This window comes from Benincasa hispida, chromosome 2 (assembly GCF_027475165.1).
Source record: "Benincasa hispida cultivar pf3 chromosome 2, pf3_genome.v1.1, whole genome shotgun sequence".
NCBI classification, from domain to species: Eukaryota; Viridiplantae; Streptophyta; class Magnoliopsida; order Cucurbitales; family Cucurbitaceae; genus Benincasa; species Benincasa hispida.
This window is the reverse complement of record NC_143479.1, coordinates 48,163,181-48,185,067: the sequence shown is the minus strand read 5'-3', so window position 1 is coordinate 48,185,067 and position 21,887 is coordinate 48,163,181. Positions and strand designations below refer to the sequence as shown.

The 21,887-nt window shown below is 36.8% G+C and overlaps 1 long non-coding RNA gene across 3 annotated transcripts; it reads left to right on the top strand.

Moving 5' to 3' along the window:
• Positions 1-659: 659 nt before the first annotated feature.
• Positions 660-6,246, top strand: LOC120070582 (uncharacterized). 3 transcript variants are annotated; one of them, XR_016527558.1, is made up of 6 exons: positions 661-1,457; positions 3,146-3,211; positions 3,292-3,400; positions 3,494-3,816; positions 3,894-3,963; positions 4,659-6,246. It is a non-coding gene; the product is annotated as an uncharacterized LOC120070582 (long non-coding RNA). The 3 variants fall into 3 exon arrangements; XR_016527559.1 differs by having other exon boundaries at positions 660-1,457; positions 3,573-3,963; XR_005479990.2 differs by having other exon boundaries at positions 660-1,457; positions 3,494-3,963.
• Positions 6,247-21,887: the final 15,641 nt, after the last annotated feature.

Sequence of the window (21,887 nt, the reverse complement as noted above, 5' to 3'; positions counted from 1 at the left end):
AAGACAACAAAGACAAAAGAACATAAAAGAGAGACTATACAATAGTCTACACGACAAATACAGTTCCTATACGATAGCCTAAACGATAGACTATCTACAAATACAGTCGATAGTCTACACGATTGGAAGACTTTTGCTATGCGATAGCCTAAACGATCGAGAAGTTCCTATGCGATAGTGTTTCTTCGATCGTCTTCCTCCTCCAAACACTTAAATATCCTCTTAACCAAAATAGTTAGAGCCCACCACTCTTGGGTTCTCACCTTGAGCATACTGAGGACTCCGACTGTTATTGATCCTGTTAGTTCGAGGATCGACTTGCTATTCATTGTTTGTTCGAGAGGTGTGTTCGTGACTTGTTCGAAGCATTCGTGAACAAGTTGGATCGCGGGATTACTTGAAAAACAATTCTTCAAAGGTATAATTTCTCAACATTTGTTTTATTTGAAAAACTTGTTGTAATTTACTTTGATTGCATAATTTATTTGAATGACTGTAAATGTATGCGTGCAATCATAAAGGAATTTGGACGATCCGCTTCCGCTCACGGAACTCCTCATGTTGAGTTTCCCTACATTTTCAATTTTTTTTCACACTACTTGACGTTTCAAAAATGTCAAGTTATATATTTTTCATTCATGTTTTAAGTGTCAACAATATTAAGTAAAGTGAAATTACTTTCTTGTTTTTTTAAGTCCAAAATTTTACTAACCCTTAGAATGCTTCACGCGAACCCCTGCAACCGAAACCCTCGCGATCCCCATGCCATACTTTACCTTGTCGTCGAAATCATTGTGATGTCTATGTCGAACTTCACCCTACCGCTGATTGGCTCAAGACCTCCACCACACGGTCGATTCCCTTCATCTGATTAAGATTTGTTTCTAACCTATCTATCTTCCTTCCCCAATTTCACCGTTTTTCATTTTAGTGCTTTATTCTTCCTTTTCCCTTTCCTTCTTCTTCTTCCCTTTCTTCTTTTCCTCATTTCCCTCCAATTTTAGAGTTCTGATTTCTGATTCCTTGCAGTGAAGCTTCTTCTTCTTCCATTTTCCATTTTATTCCTTTTTGAATTGAAGCCCCATGACTTCCTTTACTTCCGTCAAGAAGAACTTCTTGCCTCTGCGCCTTATTTCCAATATTGAAGATGTTCTTCCCAGGAGGAAGGGCACTGGCGAAGAATCCAAAGATGTTAGATCCCTACTTGAAAACTTAAGGGAAGTCTGCTGAGAGTTCTAGTAAGGGTCAAAATTCCACCTAGAAGCCATCAACTGTGGACAAAAACAAAGAAGCCAATGTAGGTTTCTAAAGAGAAGGTGGTTGAGAGAAGCCCACATCCAGTTGGAATACCGAGTAGTCTCGGGACGATGGCAATAGTGAAGGAGGAGGAGCTTCGGGTGAATCCAGTTCTGCCAATGATTGGATGTCTTCATTTGGTTGGGATCGTTGATTGAATGGTAATATCTCAAACGTTTCGTAGACAATGCAAAGGGAGTTTGGCTATTAACAAGATTGTTTCTTGTTAGAACATTTATGAATTATTGTACTTCTTTGTTAATTTCTTTATAACATGTTGAATATTTTGGGTGATGCCAAAAAAAAATTCTCTAAAAGCCTACACTTATCTTCGTTTTAAATTATCTTTCAGCCTTTTTTTGCCTCCTTCCATTGTGCTGCTATGAGAGAAACCACTATGCTTTTGAGATCCACTATAAGAAATTTGGGCTTTAATGTCGGTTGGAAAAAGTAAAACCAAATGTATAATGTCGATTTTTTAAAAAAATAAAAAACGAATCTTTAATGTCGGTTTTAAACGACATTAAAGGTCTAAATTTATTTTTTTCTTACTTTATTAAAAAATATATCTTTCATTTTAACCAAACCTTCTCTCTCCTTTCACCCTCTCTTATCAAACCCTCTCTTCTCCTTGGCCGTTCGAATCCCCAAAGTTTTCGTTGTTCCGATCGTTATCGTCACCAGCGTTGTTAGGGTCTCTGTCGTCGTCGGTGGTTGGTCTCTGTCATCCTATCGTTGTTGTGGGCGTTGTTCGATTGTTTCCATGGGCATTGTCGTGGGTCTCTGTCGTCTTCAACAACGTTGTCCAGTCGTTGTCATGGTCTCTATCACGGACATTGGTTGGATTTGTAGATTTGGGTCACCGGTGTTGGTGGGTCGTCATCGGCGTAGTGGAGTTCGCCGTTCGTAGATTCCGTCAGTGGTGGAGTTCTTTCTTCTCCTTGGATCTGTAGATTCCCCTTTGAAAATAAGGTCTCACCATTTCCGGAACTTTTAGATTCTGCCTTGAATTCCAGCTATTTACATCTGATGGTTGCACTTACTGCATCAGTGGAGATATTATCCCTTCCATACTTAAGTGCCATTTTTACATCTTTATAAGTATTTGGTAATTAATTAAGAAGAATGGTTGCTTCACTTTCTTTGCCTAGTTTCTCCTCTGTTTGATTTATTTCTGATGTTAGTCTTCTACAGTCATTTAGGTTCTCATCCATTGTTTTACAGTATTCATCTTGAATGAGAACAACCTTTCCTTCAAGAAAATTTTATTTGACACATCCTTTTTCTCATATAAAGCTTCTAATTTATTCAAAACTTCATATGTTCTGTATTCATCAATTACTTGCCTTAGTATGTTGTCAGTTACATTCAATAACAGAGTTTTTCTATAGGCTACTTCTTCAATATTCCGTTTCTCTACTTGAGTTAGGGTTGTAGGCAATGTCTTAGGATCTTCTAATCCTTTTAAGGTCTTTTGATATGTCAATATCATCTTAATCTTCTTTGACCACAAATTAAAATCATTATTTTCAGTGAACTTTTCAATTGCGTACTTCTCTACTGCCATTGATAAGTTCTTTTCCAAGTTTTGATACCAAATTGTAAAGAGAAAACGACTACACATGTCTCACTGTAAAAGGTAATACAACAATTGAATATGATTATCTTTCTTCTTTACTCTTCTGATCAACATGCAAATTCTCTCTAAAATTCTCTGATCTTTATATTCACTCACAACAAATCAATGGAGACAAAATTTGAGTAAAGAACTAGATGAAGATTAAGGAAAGTAGAAGAGAAACACTTGATTTATAGTGGTTCGGCTTATTTATTTCTACATTCACTCCAGAGAACAACCATTGACATCTTTATTCAAGATCAAAATCAAGAAGCAGACATTACAAAGCACAATCAGGTTTGATTCTTCACAAAGACTTCTTCTCCATCTTATAGCCCTAATTACAAAGCTCAAATCTTTTGCATTGATTTAAACAGTCAATAGGTTCATTACAGAAGAAGTACTCAATAGGTTCCTTTGAATTACTAAGCAAAACAGTTCCCATACAAATCTCTACTGAAATACAACTACACTTTTGGTGCATTCGTAAGTCGTTATTCCGATATCTCTCTTTTTCGAATCTTGTATTTGTTTCGCTTTTACTTCCGAAGTTCAATCTATCCTTAATGAATGTTGCAGTGTTTCATATTACTGTCATGCTCCCTAGCTGTGTTCTGCAACATCAGTCAATATCTGTGTATCGGTCGTATCATTCCAGGTTTTAGGCCATATGAAGACGGTATGCGTGCTGATGTTGGGGTGCCTGCTCTTTGATTCAGAGATGACATTGAAGAACATATCAGGGATGGTTCTTGTTGGGATGGTGGTGTATAGTTGGGTAGTTGAAATTGAGAAAAAAGCATCATTCTAATATTCGATTTAAATTATTTGATCATTCGATAAGCATCACTACAAGAATTTTGCCTTGAATGTACCATTTATGCACATTCCCAATAAACACGGTTAGTTGAATATGAATTCTGATAACATTTTCACTTTCAATCCTTTGTCTTAAACCTTTTTTGTTTGTGTTTTTTAGGTGTTTGGAATGGGTGGGAAGGAGATGGATTTCTTGCAACAGTAAGGGATTCAGGTGAAAATTTTTCCTGGTAAGTGCATTTTTGAATGCTTGCAGTTTTAAGCACAGTTTCTAAGTGTTTTCAAGTGACTCTAATGATATAAAAATTCCTGTTTGAGAAGTTATAGTGTACTTATTTCTCTTTTGACCATATTGGATTATAATGTAACAACCGTTTATGACTCATGGATACTATTTATTTGTAGTTTAAATTTGATTCAATGGGCTTGAGTTTGTGGGTTGCCCTATGGTAGTTTGTGGGTTATCCATACACTATGGTAGTTTTTGTGACAACTTTTGAGATTTGAAGTACATTGTGAGCTAAATTTGCTTATTGATGTATGTGTTCTTGAATATTAATTTCTTGGGAATTCTGATAGTTCTGTTGAGAACAAGTAGTTGTAAAATATTTTTGGGAGTGTGTTTTTTTTAACAGAAATTTTTGGTTTTGTTGTGGTAGCATCGTTATGCTACCGAAAATTTTCCATCGTCTTTGTATCTCATATCTAGGTAACACTATGGTTTTGTTGTGGTTTCTACCCTATTTATAGGGTCCCTAGGTTAATTTGAGGTATTATTCAATAAAGATTAGATTCAAGAAAACTCCAAGATTGGTCCTACATTAGTCCGGATTAAAAACAAAACCCAATATTTAGTTTTGATACTTGAGTTTGCCAGTAGCCAATTACAATATTAATTATTAAGCTTCTGGACTTGTTCTCCTAGGGTGAGCATGTGCGTGCTTTAGGAGGTGCTATAGCATCAGCTTATCTTCTTGGAGTTCCTCTAGGACATAATTCATCATTTCTTCAAGGTCCAACATTTGCACCTCCTCGGATCAGGGAGGCCATCTGGTATAGGAGCACAAATCCAACTACAAAAGAAGGTATTTTATTCTGGTGCCTTTATGAAGTTTCATAAAATTAACTTGGTATATGTTTAACGTGGAATAGCATTAAAGTTTGTTTATTCTTAATATAGAATAACAATAGTAGCATTATCCTCTGTTGTTACTTGAAATCTTATCACCTTTTCTATTTTTCAAGATGGTAAATCATAATTTGTTTCATAGCCTTGTATCCAAGACTTCAAAATTAACCCCAAAGAGTCGTGTGTATAAAGTTTTGATAATTAGTACGAAAAATCATCAAAATAAGATATATTAGAACATTATGATTTCAAAAGCAAACAAGTTGAAGAAACTAATTGTGGAACCTAAGGAATTTTTAATGTGTATTGTCTTTTCTGGACACTCATTTACTTGCAAGTTGGGCTACTTGACTAGACAACAGTTCTATGTGTAACCCCCTTGCCTTATAGCTATGTTAGTTGAAATTATGAACTCCATTGGCAAACAGGAATGGGACGGGTGCAATCCTCATAGGGAGGTTTGTAATTTACGACTCAGGGGTACTATTTATTTGTAGTTTAGATTTGATTCAAGGTGCTCGAGTTTGTAGGTTACACTATGGTAGTTTGTGGGTTATTCATGCACTATGGTAGTCTTTATGACAACTTTTGAGGTTTGAAGTACATTGTGAGCTAAATTTGCTTATTGATGTATGTGTTCTTGAATATTCATTTTTTGGGAATTCTGATAGTTCTGTTGAGAACAAGTAGTTGTGAAATATTTTTGGGAGTGTGTTTCTTTGAACAGGTTCAAGGTAAATTTTGGGTTTTGTTGTGGTAGCATCGTTATGCTGCCGAAAAGTTTCCATCGTCTTCGTATCTCATATCTAGGCAACAAAGCTTCTCTTCTTCAAGATCTTGAAAAAGAAGATTCTCTCATTTATTCAACTATTGAGTTTTCTTGTTTTGCAGATGCAACAAAGGAGTAAATATTTGGTATCGCAACCTTTTTATGCTTTTTCTTAGGGAACTTTAGATCCAACACATTCATTACAAGAATTTTCCCTTAAATGTACCATTTATGCACATTCCCAATAAACACGGTTAGCTGAATATGAATTCTTATCACATTTTCACTTTCAATCTTTTGTTTTAAACCTTTTTTGTTTGTGATCCTTTGAACAACAGTAGTCAGACAAAAATGCCTATAACCAAACACTGCTAAAGCTAGGGGGTTGGTTCAAGAAGAATTATGAAGGGATCCATACTTACCAAGTGGAGAGAGACAATAATCTCATAATGTTTGTAAAATCATAATGTTTGTATTACTTGTAATTTGTGTTTTCAAGGCCTGAATTATTGTACGACATTTTAAATTATAATTTTATAGCAGAATTTGTGGATTAAATGTAATAGATTTACAATCCATACATGAATAATATGTCATAGCCACAGCGTTCAATGATGATGTGCCATGTCATACTTTTTTACCAAAAAAAAGGATTCGACAACGGAATTTAAAAAAAATGTACAAAATCGGGCTTCAATGTCGGTTAAGAATTTTTAAAAAAAACACAAGCTTTAATGTCGGTTGAAAATTTCACTGAAGGTCTTTAATGTCGGTTGGAAATTTTACTGAAGGTCTTTAATGTCGCTTGCAACCGACATTGAAGGCTGTGCTATTGAAGCCCTTTAATATTGGTTTAAAACCGATATTAAAGGCAACCGACATTAAAGGACTTTAATAACACTATCTTTAATGTCGGTTGACAACCGACATTAAAGCCCGAATTTCTTCTAGTGAGAGATGTTTATTTCTGAAATATCGTGTCTCTAAACAAGGACAATTTGTTCTTCATTTTCTACGAAGAGGGAAAAGGAAGGTAAAACTCTTTATAACTCTAAATTCCTCTTTATTATAGATAGAAACAATGTATTACAAAATGATTTGAAGCTTGTTCAAGCGATTCTGTACATTTGTTCCAACCTTGTTCTAGGCCCACATCACTACAGCTGCACGTTCTTAAGGTAAGGCTTTTGAAGTTTCTAGTTTTATTGGTGAATCTTATGAAAACAAAAATTTCATTATCAAACTAAATTTTTTAATGCTGCTTAAGTATATACCCAATCGAGATACCCATTCAGATAAGATACATTTGTTGCCTTGTTAGTATTCTCTCTCTCTCAAGTTGGTCTCGACCTTGTTGAATGCCCTCATATCTACCTGTCATTAATTCCTAAGGTAAGGTTTACACAATTTCAGCCTTGATAGAAATGAAGTTTCTATCTCAAAACGCCACAACATATAATGGCCCTTAGTATTGATGTGTTACTTGTTTCAAATTTCTTCCATTTCTCGGAACAATTAACGCATGTAGATTATCTAGATTATCTAGATTCTCGCTAGAAGCTTGGAAAACATATGAAAATTTTCTCAATGTTGGAACTAATTTGAAAATTTATGTAAAGGATTGTAAATGCGTTTCAACAAAGAACGAGAGTTACTTGGGTGGCGTGTTTTAAGTTTTAACCATTAAATTAGATTTGTTTAATAAGAAAAATCCTTTTATCCTTAGGTTAGGGTCTCGAGATATTACTTTTTCCTGCGATGACCATAGATTTACTTGGAATTTCTCTTCCAAATGTGGAATTTAACCGCAACAACTAATTCTTATCTCAAGTGAGAGATGAAAGTTAATTGGGAAGAAAATTTGCTCATCATGAATTTAATTTAAGCTTAGTTATATTATGTTGATCTGTTGCTCAATAAGAATAATGATATTTTGTCTTTAGTTGAAATTTGACATCTTTATGTTTCATTTTGTAGTCTTTGGTGTGGCTATGTCCTCTGTTGAGATATTTAGGCTTTAATTTATGAATTATGCATATATTTAGGTTATAATTAGGAAGTTTGGTTATCGTCCTTTCTATAAATTTTCTATGTAAATCTCAAGTTAATACAAAGAAATTATTCAGTCAAAGATTATTTTCACATGGTATCAGAGCCCAATTACTGGGTTTTCTACTTTTTAGCTGCTTTCGATCTCTGCCTCCATTGACGACCGATTAATGAAGGCAGTTCCACACATAGATTTGTTCGTTGCCACAAGTCCCGATCCGCCTTGCCTAGACAGCTCCAACAAATAGCCCAAATCGCCGCACTAGTGTAGATCTACTTCACACCCACTTTTTTGGAGGTCTGTCCAGACCATTGATGACTCACAAATTTTCCTCCGCACTCCCCCACTCCAGATCCACAGTTTCGCTTGTTCTGCCTTGTCGTCGCATGCTTTGCTCCATCATTGCTCCATGCTCGTCATCTGTCACTAGTACTAATTCATGGGTTTTAGTTCTTTGGTCATGGGTCTTAAATCTGTCGTCCAAAGCTCTTATCACCCAGAAATACACGTGCGCACAAATGTCCAGATCTGACTTCGTACAGATTCATCGATCATCATTCGGTAGCCCACTCCCCCACTTGATGCTTGCCTAGATCTACCACAAAACAAACCCTATCCCTCATTCAATGCTCGTACATATCTGTAGCAAAACAAACCTTCTTCCTCACTCGATGCTCACCTAGATCTACCATAAAATAAAACCCACTCGATGGTCACCAAGATCTTCCGCAAAACAAAACCCATTCGATGCTCCCCCACTCGATGCTCGCCCATATCTGCCGCAAAACCCCTCTCCCTCACACGATGCTCGCCCAAATCTACTGCAAAACAAATCCCACTCGATGCTCCCCCACTAGATGCTCGCCCTTGCTCCAATCCGTGATGCTCGTCGCGCATAGATTTGTTCAATCCGTTCCATATCCACCTTTCCTAGATAGCTTCGACGAAGACCTACCATGGGTTCAGATGGGTTGCTCCTCCGCCACTCGTTCAGTCGAGATCTTAATCGTCTAAACCCTCTCCCATCCCCATGTCCTTCATGCATTAGTTTTAAACCAGTCTAGTTTCAATCAAACCGGTTCGGTTCAGATGGGCTGATTGGGTTCAATCAACTTTGTTTGGTTTCATTTAGTCAGCCCAGTTAGTTTAATTTAGTCATCCAAGTTTGGTTCAGTTTTGTTCTAAGTTGATTCTTTTATCGATTTCAGACTTTGTTTAGTTTTCAGATTTTCCAGAGTCCCTGTTTTGTTTTATCTTTCGATATATTTGTAAATCTCTGTTTTTAGCTTAGCAGTTCGTGGGCTTTGTTTTAGATTTTTATGAAGGTCTCTATTTCAAACCTAAAAGTTCGTGAGTTCCTGCTTATAGCCTATAAGTTCTCTATGTTCTAGTTCTTCATGAGTTTCTGCTTCCCGCCTAGATCTACCGTGTTTTGATTCAGAATTGCTTCTTCAATTTCTGTCATCCAGTTGTTTTTAGTTTATTCGCTTACAAACTCAAGTTATTTTTATCACCTTGAGTTTGAGGGAGGGTGTTGAGATATTTAGGCCTTAATTTATGTATTATGCATATATTTAGGCTATAATTAGGAAGTTGAAGGAAATCAGACATGACGATTTCTATGAGCAGTGACATGATCGTTCCAAATTCCATTCGAAATTGAACATACACAATCACAGTCTTAAAACGGAAACTCATAGGTCATGCAACAATTAGAAATTACAGCATGCTAACAAGATAATCAAGGGATAGAGTTTGCATACCTTTGAAGTATGATAACTAACTTACCATATTATATTTATAACCTATAGTTTTAATATTTCATCTCATGAAACATACAAACCATAGTTCTTTTTCTATTTTATGGTATTTAATGTAAATCATATTTACATTAATTCTCCACTTGATGTATCTCATACATCACACTAAATATATCATATATAATTGAATTTTCTTTTGTCAATTTGAACATTTCAAATCAACTGATTCTCAACTTGAATCTGTTGAGCTACCAAGGGGACCTTATGAACCTGTAGCTTGAAGCTCCAACGATACGTGAATAACTTACTAAACTCTTTAGTCACGGGATCCACTATCGGTTAAATGTTGGGCACTCCACTGAAGGCCGACAGTTGGACTCTCCTTACTACAGATATATTTTTGTGTCCATATCAGTCAATCAACAGTGTGATAACCCTACACAGATCGCTCGTAAGTACAGCTGGACCAATTTACTGTATTTCCCCTGTAGTTACTTCTAACTTCTTAAGTACCATTGATCCCTCTAATGAACATAAGTCATAGTCCTTCTATGACTGAGTCCTCTCTTCCAAAGAGAGGTTGTGGCCACTATGTTCAAGACCCGGAATCATTTCTTAAGGGAGCAATCTATCTACTTACCCCTACTTCAAGGAAGGAGTGAATTCCATCTTATGTAATTAAGTTCCCAGCTCCCCAATCAGACAAATCCCCAAAAAGGTAGGTTTGTTGAGTTGGCAATCTGGCCACTTTCACCCATACTAATCAAAGGACCGCTCTTAAAGGCATGAGTTCCCAAAACACTTAGGATTAAGGTCATGTCACTTATGGGCATTTAGGTGAGATGTAAGTCTCAAGTATCAATGGCGTTATATAAATAGATGAATGATTTCGTGGTCCGGTCTTATACAAACTCTTTGTATAGGACACCCCCGCTCGCATGTCTCTACATGAATGGTCAAGATCAGACCATCTGTAGTAGTTCACAACATTTTTAAACCTCTAGAAAGTGGGCTGTATTCTAGTGTCACCAGAATAAGGTATCCCTCCTTAATCCTTATACTATAGATCTTTTTAGGTTATTACTTAAGGCATGATCCATGATGACGAGTAGAAATGCACGTCATTATAAGTCTTTTATTTAGAATTATGAGGACTGTTAAGTAGAATATGCGGCGATTATATTAGGAATTCATGAGAAAACGAGCTTGTGTCGATCGGCATTAAGAATCTAGGCTAACCCATTTTTATGCGTTATTATGCATTCAATTGTTTATTTTTGTAGCAAATGCAGGAATCGATCACATGCTTGGAAGCCAGGCTATTGCGAAGACAACCGCATACAGTGAATCTCGCCATACGCTTGACGCATGGATGTTGTGGCCATTAATCGCATGCGCCCATCGCATAAAGATTGTGGCTACAGAGTATAACAATAATAGAGGGATGACCGCAAGGGTGGTGGAATGCGTTGATACTCTAGAAACCAAGCATGAACGCATACCTCGGGAGTATCAAAAGGTGATGTTGGCATTTCACCTACCACGCCGTTAGCAGTAGAGATTCAGAGCAGGTCCATCACATTCATCACGCCATTAGCTGCAGAATTTCAGAGAAGGGCCATTAATGCTGTCAGGGATCAAGCTCTATAAATAGAAGCCGTAGAGCAGAACTTCAAATTATCCAAGGTTTTTCGCCTGAGGTTCCCTGCCTTAGGACAGATCCATGTGATCTAGACCAAAGCGTGAAAAGATAGTCTTGAGAGTTCTTCATCCCCTCAACTATTTCGAGTGACTACCGGAGCCTTCATCGAAGTTAGAGCTCGAGAGAGTCTACTCCACCACCCATCTATGGCACCACCAGCAGCCTTGACACACATCTGATGGAAGCAAGACATTGCTTGCATCTGGCCCTCCATATCTCTTCTATCCTTGTATTATATTACATTGTGGCTTAAGATTAATACATTTTGTGATCAATGCATTTCTATATTTTCCTTTGATTCTATCTCCATCTTCATTTACTTAGCATCCTTTATTTTCATTGCATTACTAAATAAGACTACTAGAGTATCGCATACTTAATCATGTGGCATAGACATATGTAGCATGTAGCAAACCACTAGAAGGTGTGCATTGTACGAGTATTGTGAGAAAATCCTATTTGCTTAGTGTGAAGCTATAGCAACGCTTGCCTATAAGCGAACGCAATGCTTGTCTATGAGTAGAATCAGCAGCAACCAACTACTCGGGAGGGTAAGTAAATGATCGCATTAAGCAATGTAAGAAATTGTTCACTAGAGATAGGAATAATCTTACGTCAACCATGTTTTATGTGATTACCTTGTCTTATGTGTGCGCCCATCACCCCTTTAGAGCTGCTCGAGAGAGAGTCTAAAGAAAGAACCTAGGCTTGAGAGAGCTAGGTTAGAATCTAGGCTTGAGAAAGCTAGATTAGAATCGCATAAGTAAGAATGGAGACTTAGGAATAAGCTCTATTTGCCATTACACATTGCATGCGTCTTCGTCAAGTGTGTGTATAGCATGATCGCATAGCTTGTGCCAGTTGGGGTTACCCTTGCGGTCAAGCTTAGTGTTGCGATGAAGACATCCTCGCCATTATATCTATTTTTCCATGCATCTTACTAGGCGTTAAAGTTATCGTGTCTCCATCTCTCACAGTCATACTTCCACTTCTTAATTTGTTAGTTAGGAGTAGGAGTAGTGTATAGCCCATAACCCTCATCATTCTTTTATTCTTCGCCACAAACACACTACCGCATAGAATTTAGCTACAAGTCCCTGAGTTCGACCTCGGATCACCCGAGAAACTTGCGATCTCGTTATACTTGGCGAGAGCACAAGAAAACTTGTGATAGGAACGCATGGTCATTGTACACGAGATTAACGCATACTTTCCATTCGAACGCATGACCACCAACGTATGAGAACAAATGCATAATCTAAGACATGCCTCATATATTGCATTTCCAAATTTCTATCTTCAATCCACTTGTATATCTCATATACATGCTTAAGTTTACATAAAATAACCACGAATCTTTGTTTATTGGATATGAGTAAACGTAAAATAAAATAACTCTTATTTTATTCATAACAATGTGTACAATATTTATAAACTACGAGACTCTGGGAGAATTAGGATACCAATCCCAACAATCTCCTACCTGACCTAATGCCTCGGGAGACTAATATACAATACATGAAAAATACAAGTAAAATATACAATAAACTAGGGCATACTCTATACCCAGTATCATCTCCCACTTACCCTAGACAAGAAGCCGCATGTCCCGTAGACCCAGACTTTCCAGATGACCCTCAAACACTTTAGCCGTGAGAGCTTTTGTAAATGGATCAGTAACGTTGTGCTCTGACGCAATCTTCATGACTATCACATCACCGTGATGCACAATCTCCCTTATCAAATGATATGTCCGTTCTATATGCTTCCCTCTATGGTGACTCTGAGGTTCCTTCGAATTTTCCATAGCCCCACTATTATAATAATAAAGAGTGATCGATAAAGACATTTGGAATAACTTCCAAATTTGTAAGGAATTTCCTTAGCCAAACAGCCTCCTTAGCTGCTTCAGAAGTGGCTACGTATTTGTCTTTCATAGTAGAGTCCGTGATGCATCCTTGCTTGATGCTTCGCCACACTACAACCCTTCCATTCAGAGTGAACACTAAACCTTATATCGATTTCTGAGAATCTCTATCGGTCTGAAAATTAGAGTCTGTGTATCCTGTAAGGATCGAATCCTTATCTCCCTACATGAGCATGTAGTCCCTCGTTCTCCGAAGATACTTGAGGATCATTTTGACCGTCGTCCAGTGATCTAATCTTCGATTAGACTGATAACGACTGACAATCCCTACTGCATAGCAAATGTCAGGTTTGGTACATAACATTGCATACATTGATCTTCCAACAATTGAAACATAGGGAATCCGTTTCATCTTCTCAACCTCTTGAGATGCTTTAGGACATTGATCCTTAGACAATACAATTCCATGCCTGAAGGGTAACAAACCCCTCTTGGAATCCTGCATCCTGTACCTGATCAACATTTGATCGATGTATGATGCTTGAGACTGAATGAACTCTTAAACAAGAGTATCCATGAGCGGCTTCGGATCTTTTTAATTTCATTGTGACCGAATTAACACACATACATTCTAACAAACAGATATACATTGTAACACTAATTATAGGCATGCTTTCACAATTAAAATACAACAGATTGAGTAAACGTACCAGTTGAAGACAATCTTCACTAAAACTCAATCCAGCGGAAGCGACTCCTCTATAGTTCTTATCGCTCAGCAAATAGTCGCCTAGCAGCACCACGATCGTCTACACGAACGGCAGCGCACGAACAAACAGCAATCGGGGATGACACCACCATTCAAAGCCCTTGGTATTCTCGGAGTGACAATCCAAAGAGCAAAATTTGATGGAATTGGTAGAGGAAGGAGGAATGGACGATCGTCTAGAACGAACAAGCAAGTGGGAGATTGTAGATGACTATCGTATAGTCGGGTGCTTGTCGTTTAGGAAAATGTACACGATCGTGTAGGTTTTAGTAACGATCGTCAAGTAAATATTAAGCGATCATTTAGAACTTGGCGCACTAAGCGATTGTTTATAGAATGTGAGCGATCGTTTAGCAAACGCGTACGATCGTTTAGTGCGCGGGTATGCGATCGTTTAGGCGATGGGCACTATCGTATAGGCTCTCAACTCAGTGATCGCGAAGTTTCCACACCGTGAGCGAAATTTTTTGAACTCTTTACAAAATGAAAACAATCTTCATTTTATTCTTCAGTTACAATAACTGAATTGAATTTTCCCACTTTCACACGATTTAGGAGAAATTCTCGACCAATTATCTCATAACCGCTTATTCAATTAAATAATGAATATAAACATACTATATTCTTAACCTATAGTTTGATATCACATATCTACTATAGTAATTTCTCTTCTGCTTGATATAAATCATATTTATATCTAATTTTCTCAAAAACAATGTATCTCATATATTTAGTCAATTATATCATATAATTAACCAGTTCAATTATATCATATATAATCAAACTCCTTGTCAATTTGAACATTTCAAACTGACTCAAAAACTAATTCTCAACATTATTCAAGCTATTAAGGGGACCTTATGGACCTGTGGCTCGAAGATCTAACGGTACGTGAATAGCTGACTAAACTCTTTAGCCACAAGATCCACCATCCGTTAACTGCTAGGCATTCCACTAAAGACCAACAGCTGAACTCTTCTTACCACAGATATATTTCTGTGTCCATTGGATATAACCAATCATGAGTACGATGACCCTTCACAAATGCTCGTAAGTACAGCTGGGCCAATTTACCGTTTTGCGTCCTGTAGTTACATCTCACTACTTAAGTACCACTGATTTCTCTAATGAACAATACAACATAGTCTAACTATGTGTGAACACCTCTCGGGCCAAGAGAAGGTGTGTGGCGCCACATCGTTCAAGTCCTGGAATAAGGCCTTAAAGAAGTTATCTATCTACTTGCCCTTGCATCAGAGAATGAGTGAATTCTATCTTGTGTAACTGAGTTCCCAGCTCCCAAATCAGACGAATTCCAAAGAGGTAGGTTTGAGTCGGAAACCTAGTCATTCGCACCCATGTAAATCAAAGGACCGCTCTCAATGGCAGGAGTTCCCAACTCACTCAAGATTGAGGTCATGTGACCTATGGTCATCCTAGTGAAATAAAGTCTCTGTCATGAATGTTGTTATATAACGAGACGTTAACACTTCGTGGTCAGGTCTTCAAAAAACTCTTTGTATAGGACGCCCCCACTCGCATGTCCCCTACATGAATGATCAGGATCAGACCATCTGTGACAAGTCACAACACTTGTGACCATTCCACAAAGCGGGCCGTATCCGTAGCTTTATCAGGATAAGGTTTTCCTCCTATATCCATATACTACAGACCATTTTGGTTATCACTTAACACATGATCCACTTGTATGTCACCATATACATGCTTAAGTTACATCCAGATAACCAGGGAAGCAAATAAAACAATTAACTGAGCAAAAACAAGAAGTAAAGTAAAATATCATATATTATACATTACAAGCGTCCGTACAAACTACAGGACACGAGACTTTACGGCATCAACCCCAACAAACTCCCACTTTTCCTACAGCGAAGTGGGGTGTACATAAAACTAGTACAAAATAATAAACTAGGGCATAAAAGCCCAGTATAAAAAAATCTCCCACTTGCCCTAGTCCAGCCATGGGCGATCCTGTAGACCCATGCTCTGAAGGTGACCCTCAAACACCGTACCCATGAGAGCCTTCATAAACAGGTCAGCAACATTGTGCCGTCCCCTCGATGTACAATCTCGCAGATCAGATGACATTTCCGCTCTATGTGTTTGTCGTGCCTGTGACTCCGAGGCTCCTTGGAGTTTGCCACTGCCCCACTATTATCACAATAGAAGATAATGGGCCTAGACATATCTGGAACAACTTCAAATTCTGTCAAGAACTTCTTGAGACAGACGATCTTCTTAGCAACTTCACAAGCCGCTACGTACTCCGCCTCCATAGTGGAGTCAGAGATGCACCTCTGCGTAGTGCTTCGCCACACTACAGCTTCTTCGTTAGGAGTAAAGATTGAAGGTAGTGGGCCTAGACATATTTGGAACATTACAACTCCTTGCGAGAGTCCTTATCATTCTAAAAGTCAGAATTCATATATCCAGTAAGGATCAAATCCCTAGATCCATACACGAGCATGCAGTCCCTCGTTCTCCGAAGATACTTAAGGATGTTCTTCACTACGATCCAGTGACCCTGGCATGGGTTAGACTTATACCTACTTACTATGCCCACAGCGTAACAGATGTCTGATCGAGTACAGAGCATCGCGTACATCAAACTGATAACGACAGACGCATATGGGACCCATCTCATCCCCTCAACCTTTTGAGGCATCTTAGGACACATATCCTTAAACAAAGTGACTCCATGCCTAAACGACAGTAGGTCTCTCTTGGAGTCCTACATCGAGTATTTGAGCAACATCTTGTCAATGTACGATGTCTGAGATAGTACTAACACTTTGTTCTTACGATCCTGAAAGATCTGTATACCTAGAACAAACTGAGCCTCTCTCAAATCTTTCATTTGGAATTGGGTCGCTAGCCAGTTCTTAACTACAATTAGTAGACCTACATCATTCCCAATGAGTAGTATATCGTTTACATACAACATTAAGAATACTACTGAAGCGTTGATGATCTTTTTGTAGACACAAGGTTCATCAACCTTCTGGTAAAAGTCATACGACTTTAATGTAGTATCAAACTGTATGTTCCAAGATCTAGACGCCTATTTCAGCCCATAAATGGACTAATTCAACTTGCAAACCTTTTGCTTTTGACTGCACTGTCAAATTTAATGTTCCACGATCGCTTGTTTTAGCCCATAAATGTACCTATTAAGCATGCAAACTCTTTGCTCTTGATATGGAACTATGAACCCCTCTGGTTGAGTCATGTAGATGGTCTTCTTAAGATTATCATTAAAAAAGGCAGTCTTGACATCCATTTTCTATATCCCATAATCATAAAATGTGGCTATGGAAAGGGTTGGCAAAATTTTCGGTGGGTCGGGTCTCTGAGGGGCCCCACCCCGATCGGAGCAGGGAATCACCGGTTTGACCGGGGATGGGGTCAAATCGGGGAATTTTTTCGGGGCCCCATTCGGGGACGGGGCGGGGACAGGGATGGTATCCCCGCCCCGACCCCAACCCCGATTTTATATAGTTATATTTTTAATATTTTATAAATATATATTTATAATATATAAAATAACTTTATTATATGTATGTTTATAATGTATACTATAGACTTATAGTGTTGTAAGCCTAATATTGAATATATAAATTCTAAATTTCAGCCCAAAAGTCAAGCCCAAACTTAAAAAATTAAAAGAAAAAAATGGAAAATCCCTGCAGGGATCTAGTATGGGATTCCCAGCGTGGAATTAGTAGAGGAATCCTTGTCCCCGTCCCCACCTTCAAATGGTGGGGACGGGGGCGGGGATAGGGGGAATTTCCCCCACGGGACCGGGGACGGGGAACCCTCCCCCGCCCCGCCCAAGCCCCATTTCCAACCCTTGTTATGGACAGGAGTATCCTGATAGACTTCAGCATGACAACAGGTGAGAAAGTTTCCATATCTCATAATTATAAAATGTGGCTATAGAGTTTGCATACCTCTGAAGTATGATAACCGACTTATCATATTATATTTATAACCTATAGTTTTAATATTTTATCTCGTGAAACATACAAACCATAATTCTTTTTTCTATTTTATGGTATTTAATGTAAATCATATTTACATTAATTCTCCACTTGATGTATCTCATACATCACACCAATTATATAATATATAATTGAATTTTCTTTTGTCAATTTGAACAATTCAAATGAACCCCAAGAACTGATTCTCAGCTTAAATCCATTGAGTTACCAAAGGGACCTTATGAACCTGTAACTTGAAGCTCCAACGGTACGTGAATAATTGACTAAACTATTTAGTCACGGGATCCATCATCGGTTAACTGTCGGGCATTCCACTAAAGACTGACAGTTGCACTCTCCTTTTTACAGATATATTTGTGTGTCCATATCAACCAATCAATAGTGCGATAACCCTTCACAGATTGCTCGTAAGTACAACTTGGCTAATTTACCGTTTTGCCCTTATAGTTACATCTAACTCCTTAAGTACCACTTATCCCCCTAATGAACATAAGGCATAGTCCTATTATGACTGAGTCCTCTATTCCAAAGAGAGGTTGTGGTCACTATGTTCAAGACTCAGAATCATTTCTTAAGGGAGCAATCTATCTACTTAGCCCTGCTTCGGGGAAGAAATGAATTCCATCTTGTGTAACTGAGTTTCAAGCTCCCCAATCAGACAAATCCCCAAAAAGGTAGGCTTGTTGAGTTGACAATCTGGCCACTCTCACCTATACTAATCAAAGGACCGCACTCAAAAGCAGGAGTTCCCAAAACACTCAAGATTAAGGTCATGTCATCTATGGTCGTTTAGGTGAGATGTATGTCTCAAATATCATTGGCGTTATATAAAGAGACGAATCATCTCGTGGTCTGGCTTTATACAAACTCTTTGTATTGTACACTCTCGCTCGCATGTCTCCACATGAATGGTCAGGATCAGACTATCTGTAGTAGTTCACAACACTTGTAAACCTCTACAAAGCGAGCCATATCCGTAGTGTCACCAGGATAAGGTATCCCTCCTTAATCCTTATACTACAGAACTTTTTAGATTATTATTTAAGGCATGATCCACTTGTATATCTCATATACATGCTTATGTTTACATAAAATGACCACGAGTTTTTGTTTATTGGATATGAGTAAATGCAAAATAAAATAAATTTTTTAAGAAGTTTAGCTTATCTTTAGTGAAGTACTTGGTTTCCACTAAGTTGATAAATTTTAGTGAATTTAATTAAATCTTGTGAGCTTTAGGCATTGTTCAGTAATGTAGGTTTGCATTTTGATATAAAATCTCTTCCTTTAATTCTTTGAAGGCTCAAACGTTCAAGGTCTCCAAACAACAGCTACATTTGATCCCAACACTGATAAATTCATCATTAATACACCAAATGATGGAGCCATCAAATGATGGATTGGTAATGTTGTGGTTCATGGGAAGTTTGCCACTGTTTTTGCTAAACTGGTGTTGCCAACTCTAAAAAAATGCATAAGTTCTTGTTCGAGCCCATTCGTTCTGCAAGCTTTTAACTGCTTCTGATACCAGTACTCATGGTGGGTTTTCTGTCCTCCAAAAACATGCTACTGAAGGATTAAAATCGTGTCCGCTGACCTTGCTGCTGCAGGCATCCATATTCAACAAAATCATGATACCAGTACTATGTTCTTTCAATTATATTAGCAAAAGAAAACCTTGATTCTGATTGTTAAAGTTTTTTTTAATATTGACAGGACAAAATCGAACTATTCAACAAAAAGAAACTATTTCACCAGAACGTGGGCTATGTTTTTTGCGTCTTTCTGATATATGTTCTCACATTGTCAATCTTTCTGGCTTCTTGTATGAAAATATTGGAGAACACCAATTGAGTTCATGGTAGGTACTCTTGAAAATTAGATATACAAATCTTGATTTCTCGAGATTCATATCTTTTGTCTTCTGCTGCTGATATTTCAAGTATCCACTTGTTTTAATAGCAATATACAATGTCTGGGATCTGGTAGGTAGATGTGTATCTCTCATCAACTAGCTTAAGGTGGAGTTGAGGAAGAGTCTGTTTGATCACGATGCTGATATTTCAGGTATCCACTTGTTTTAATAACAATGTAAAATTTGAGGATAAGAAGTGTTAATTTTGAAAATTTAGGGACGAAATAGAAACTAAGTTCAAATCCTAGAGACCAAAAATGTATTTACTCATTTTTCTTATTTACGTCATCAGTTTATTTTCATTTTTTTTTCTTGTCATGGCCTTTTGTGGCGGATGGTTGATTTTCTTTAAATAAGAGCAGAATCATAAGATGTTTTAATTTAGTAATTGAACTAACGATAAATAAAATATAGAAGTTTAAGTCACACTCTTGCTTCTGAGTGATGGAGTTTGTCCAAACACTTCCTCCACTTTTTTCTTTGTTACATACTTTCCATCAATGTCTTTCTCCACTTCTAACATCTTATTGCATATATTATCTTGTAAACACATTTCTGTAGTCACTAATATTGAAGTATCGATAAAGAATATGTCTTAAAAATATTGAAGTGTTTGTAGTCTTTTGACTTGAAATGGGAACTCTTGGATTTGGTACATTTTTTAATATGGAGAGTGTCTTTGCTTGAACTCTCACATGAAAACAAATTGAGAATGTCCTATGTTCACTTCGTTGATGAAGGATCTTTAAGTATGTATGATAGCAGTAGGATGATAATTGATGTCAAGTCAATATTTTTCCTTATGTTCATACTTTATTCGAGGAATTCAACAAATTGTTGTTGGTAGACGAGCTCAACGTATATGGTCGTGACCATTCATCAAAAGACAAGTAAGTACTTCTATCCTTAGATAAGAGTTCTAATTAAAATGGTAGATAACAATTCTAGTTAAAATGGTAATATTACTTCATTATTATTTATTAGTATTTTTTACTGTAGTGTTCTTTACAAGTCGGGAGCACTAATGTAGATATTACATCATGTATTTATATGGAGATGATGATTGCAAAGGTGGTTTTGATAGTTGTTATAAGGAGAATGATATAGTTTTATTAATATGGGATGGATGAGTGATTTTGATAGAAGTTTTGGAAACGTAATTTTTTAAACTGTTCATATTGGAAAGACTGCTAGAATTATATTCTTTACATTCTTTTTGGAAATATTCATATGGGTCTGTCCATATTTTTCTAATTAACTTAAAAATTCATTCATTGAGTTGTAAAGTTTTATAATGACAATGTTGAATAATGTGTTTTTCTATCAAAGTTATTGGAGAAAATTTTGGTTCATAAGATTCAAACTGTGTTTGGTTGTTTATTTGGTTTGATAAATATTTGTCAATATAGCATATATAATTGTTGGATCAAAATAAGGAACAATTTATAGGTAAAAACATCCATATTAATTTTATTTATTTTTTTTTGAAAAAATCACAAACATACTTGAGAGTTAAACGTGTCAAGATGTAGATATATTTGACAAGTGAAAACTGTAAAGAAATTTTGTACTTGACACTTTATTCTTGTAAAAAATACCTATATTCTTGATATTTTTGAAGGATCAAGTTAAGTATATCTTGATATTTTTCACATATAAAATGAATATGTTCTTGACATTTTCTATTTGTCATGAATGCCAATAATCTTGACGTTTTTTTAAATATAGAGTGTCACTGTTCTTGACATTTTTTTCTTCTCGAGAACATTCACATTCTTGACACTGATACTTTGATGCTTTTTAAAATATTAAGAAAAATGACACTTGACATTTAAAAAACGTCAAGAAACACTATTTTTATAGTAGTGGACTGGTATTCAGTACTTAAAAGTAAAAGAAAAAACATTATTTAGATAGAAAAACTACAAAAGGGATAAAAAATGTATCAATTACAAAAACTAAAGTGAGTAATAACTCATATTGCTACAAACAAAAGATGCAAAAAGTACATAAATTAATGAAAAAAGTACACAATTGATATACTTTAAATATGATATGTTAGTTGACGGATATACCAAAAAACATGGATCTGTTAAAAAAAGACAAAATTAGAATATGGAATAAACGAAAATTTAAATTTGAGAATTTTGTCATATTATAATTTTTCATAG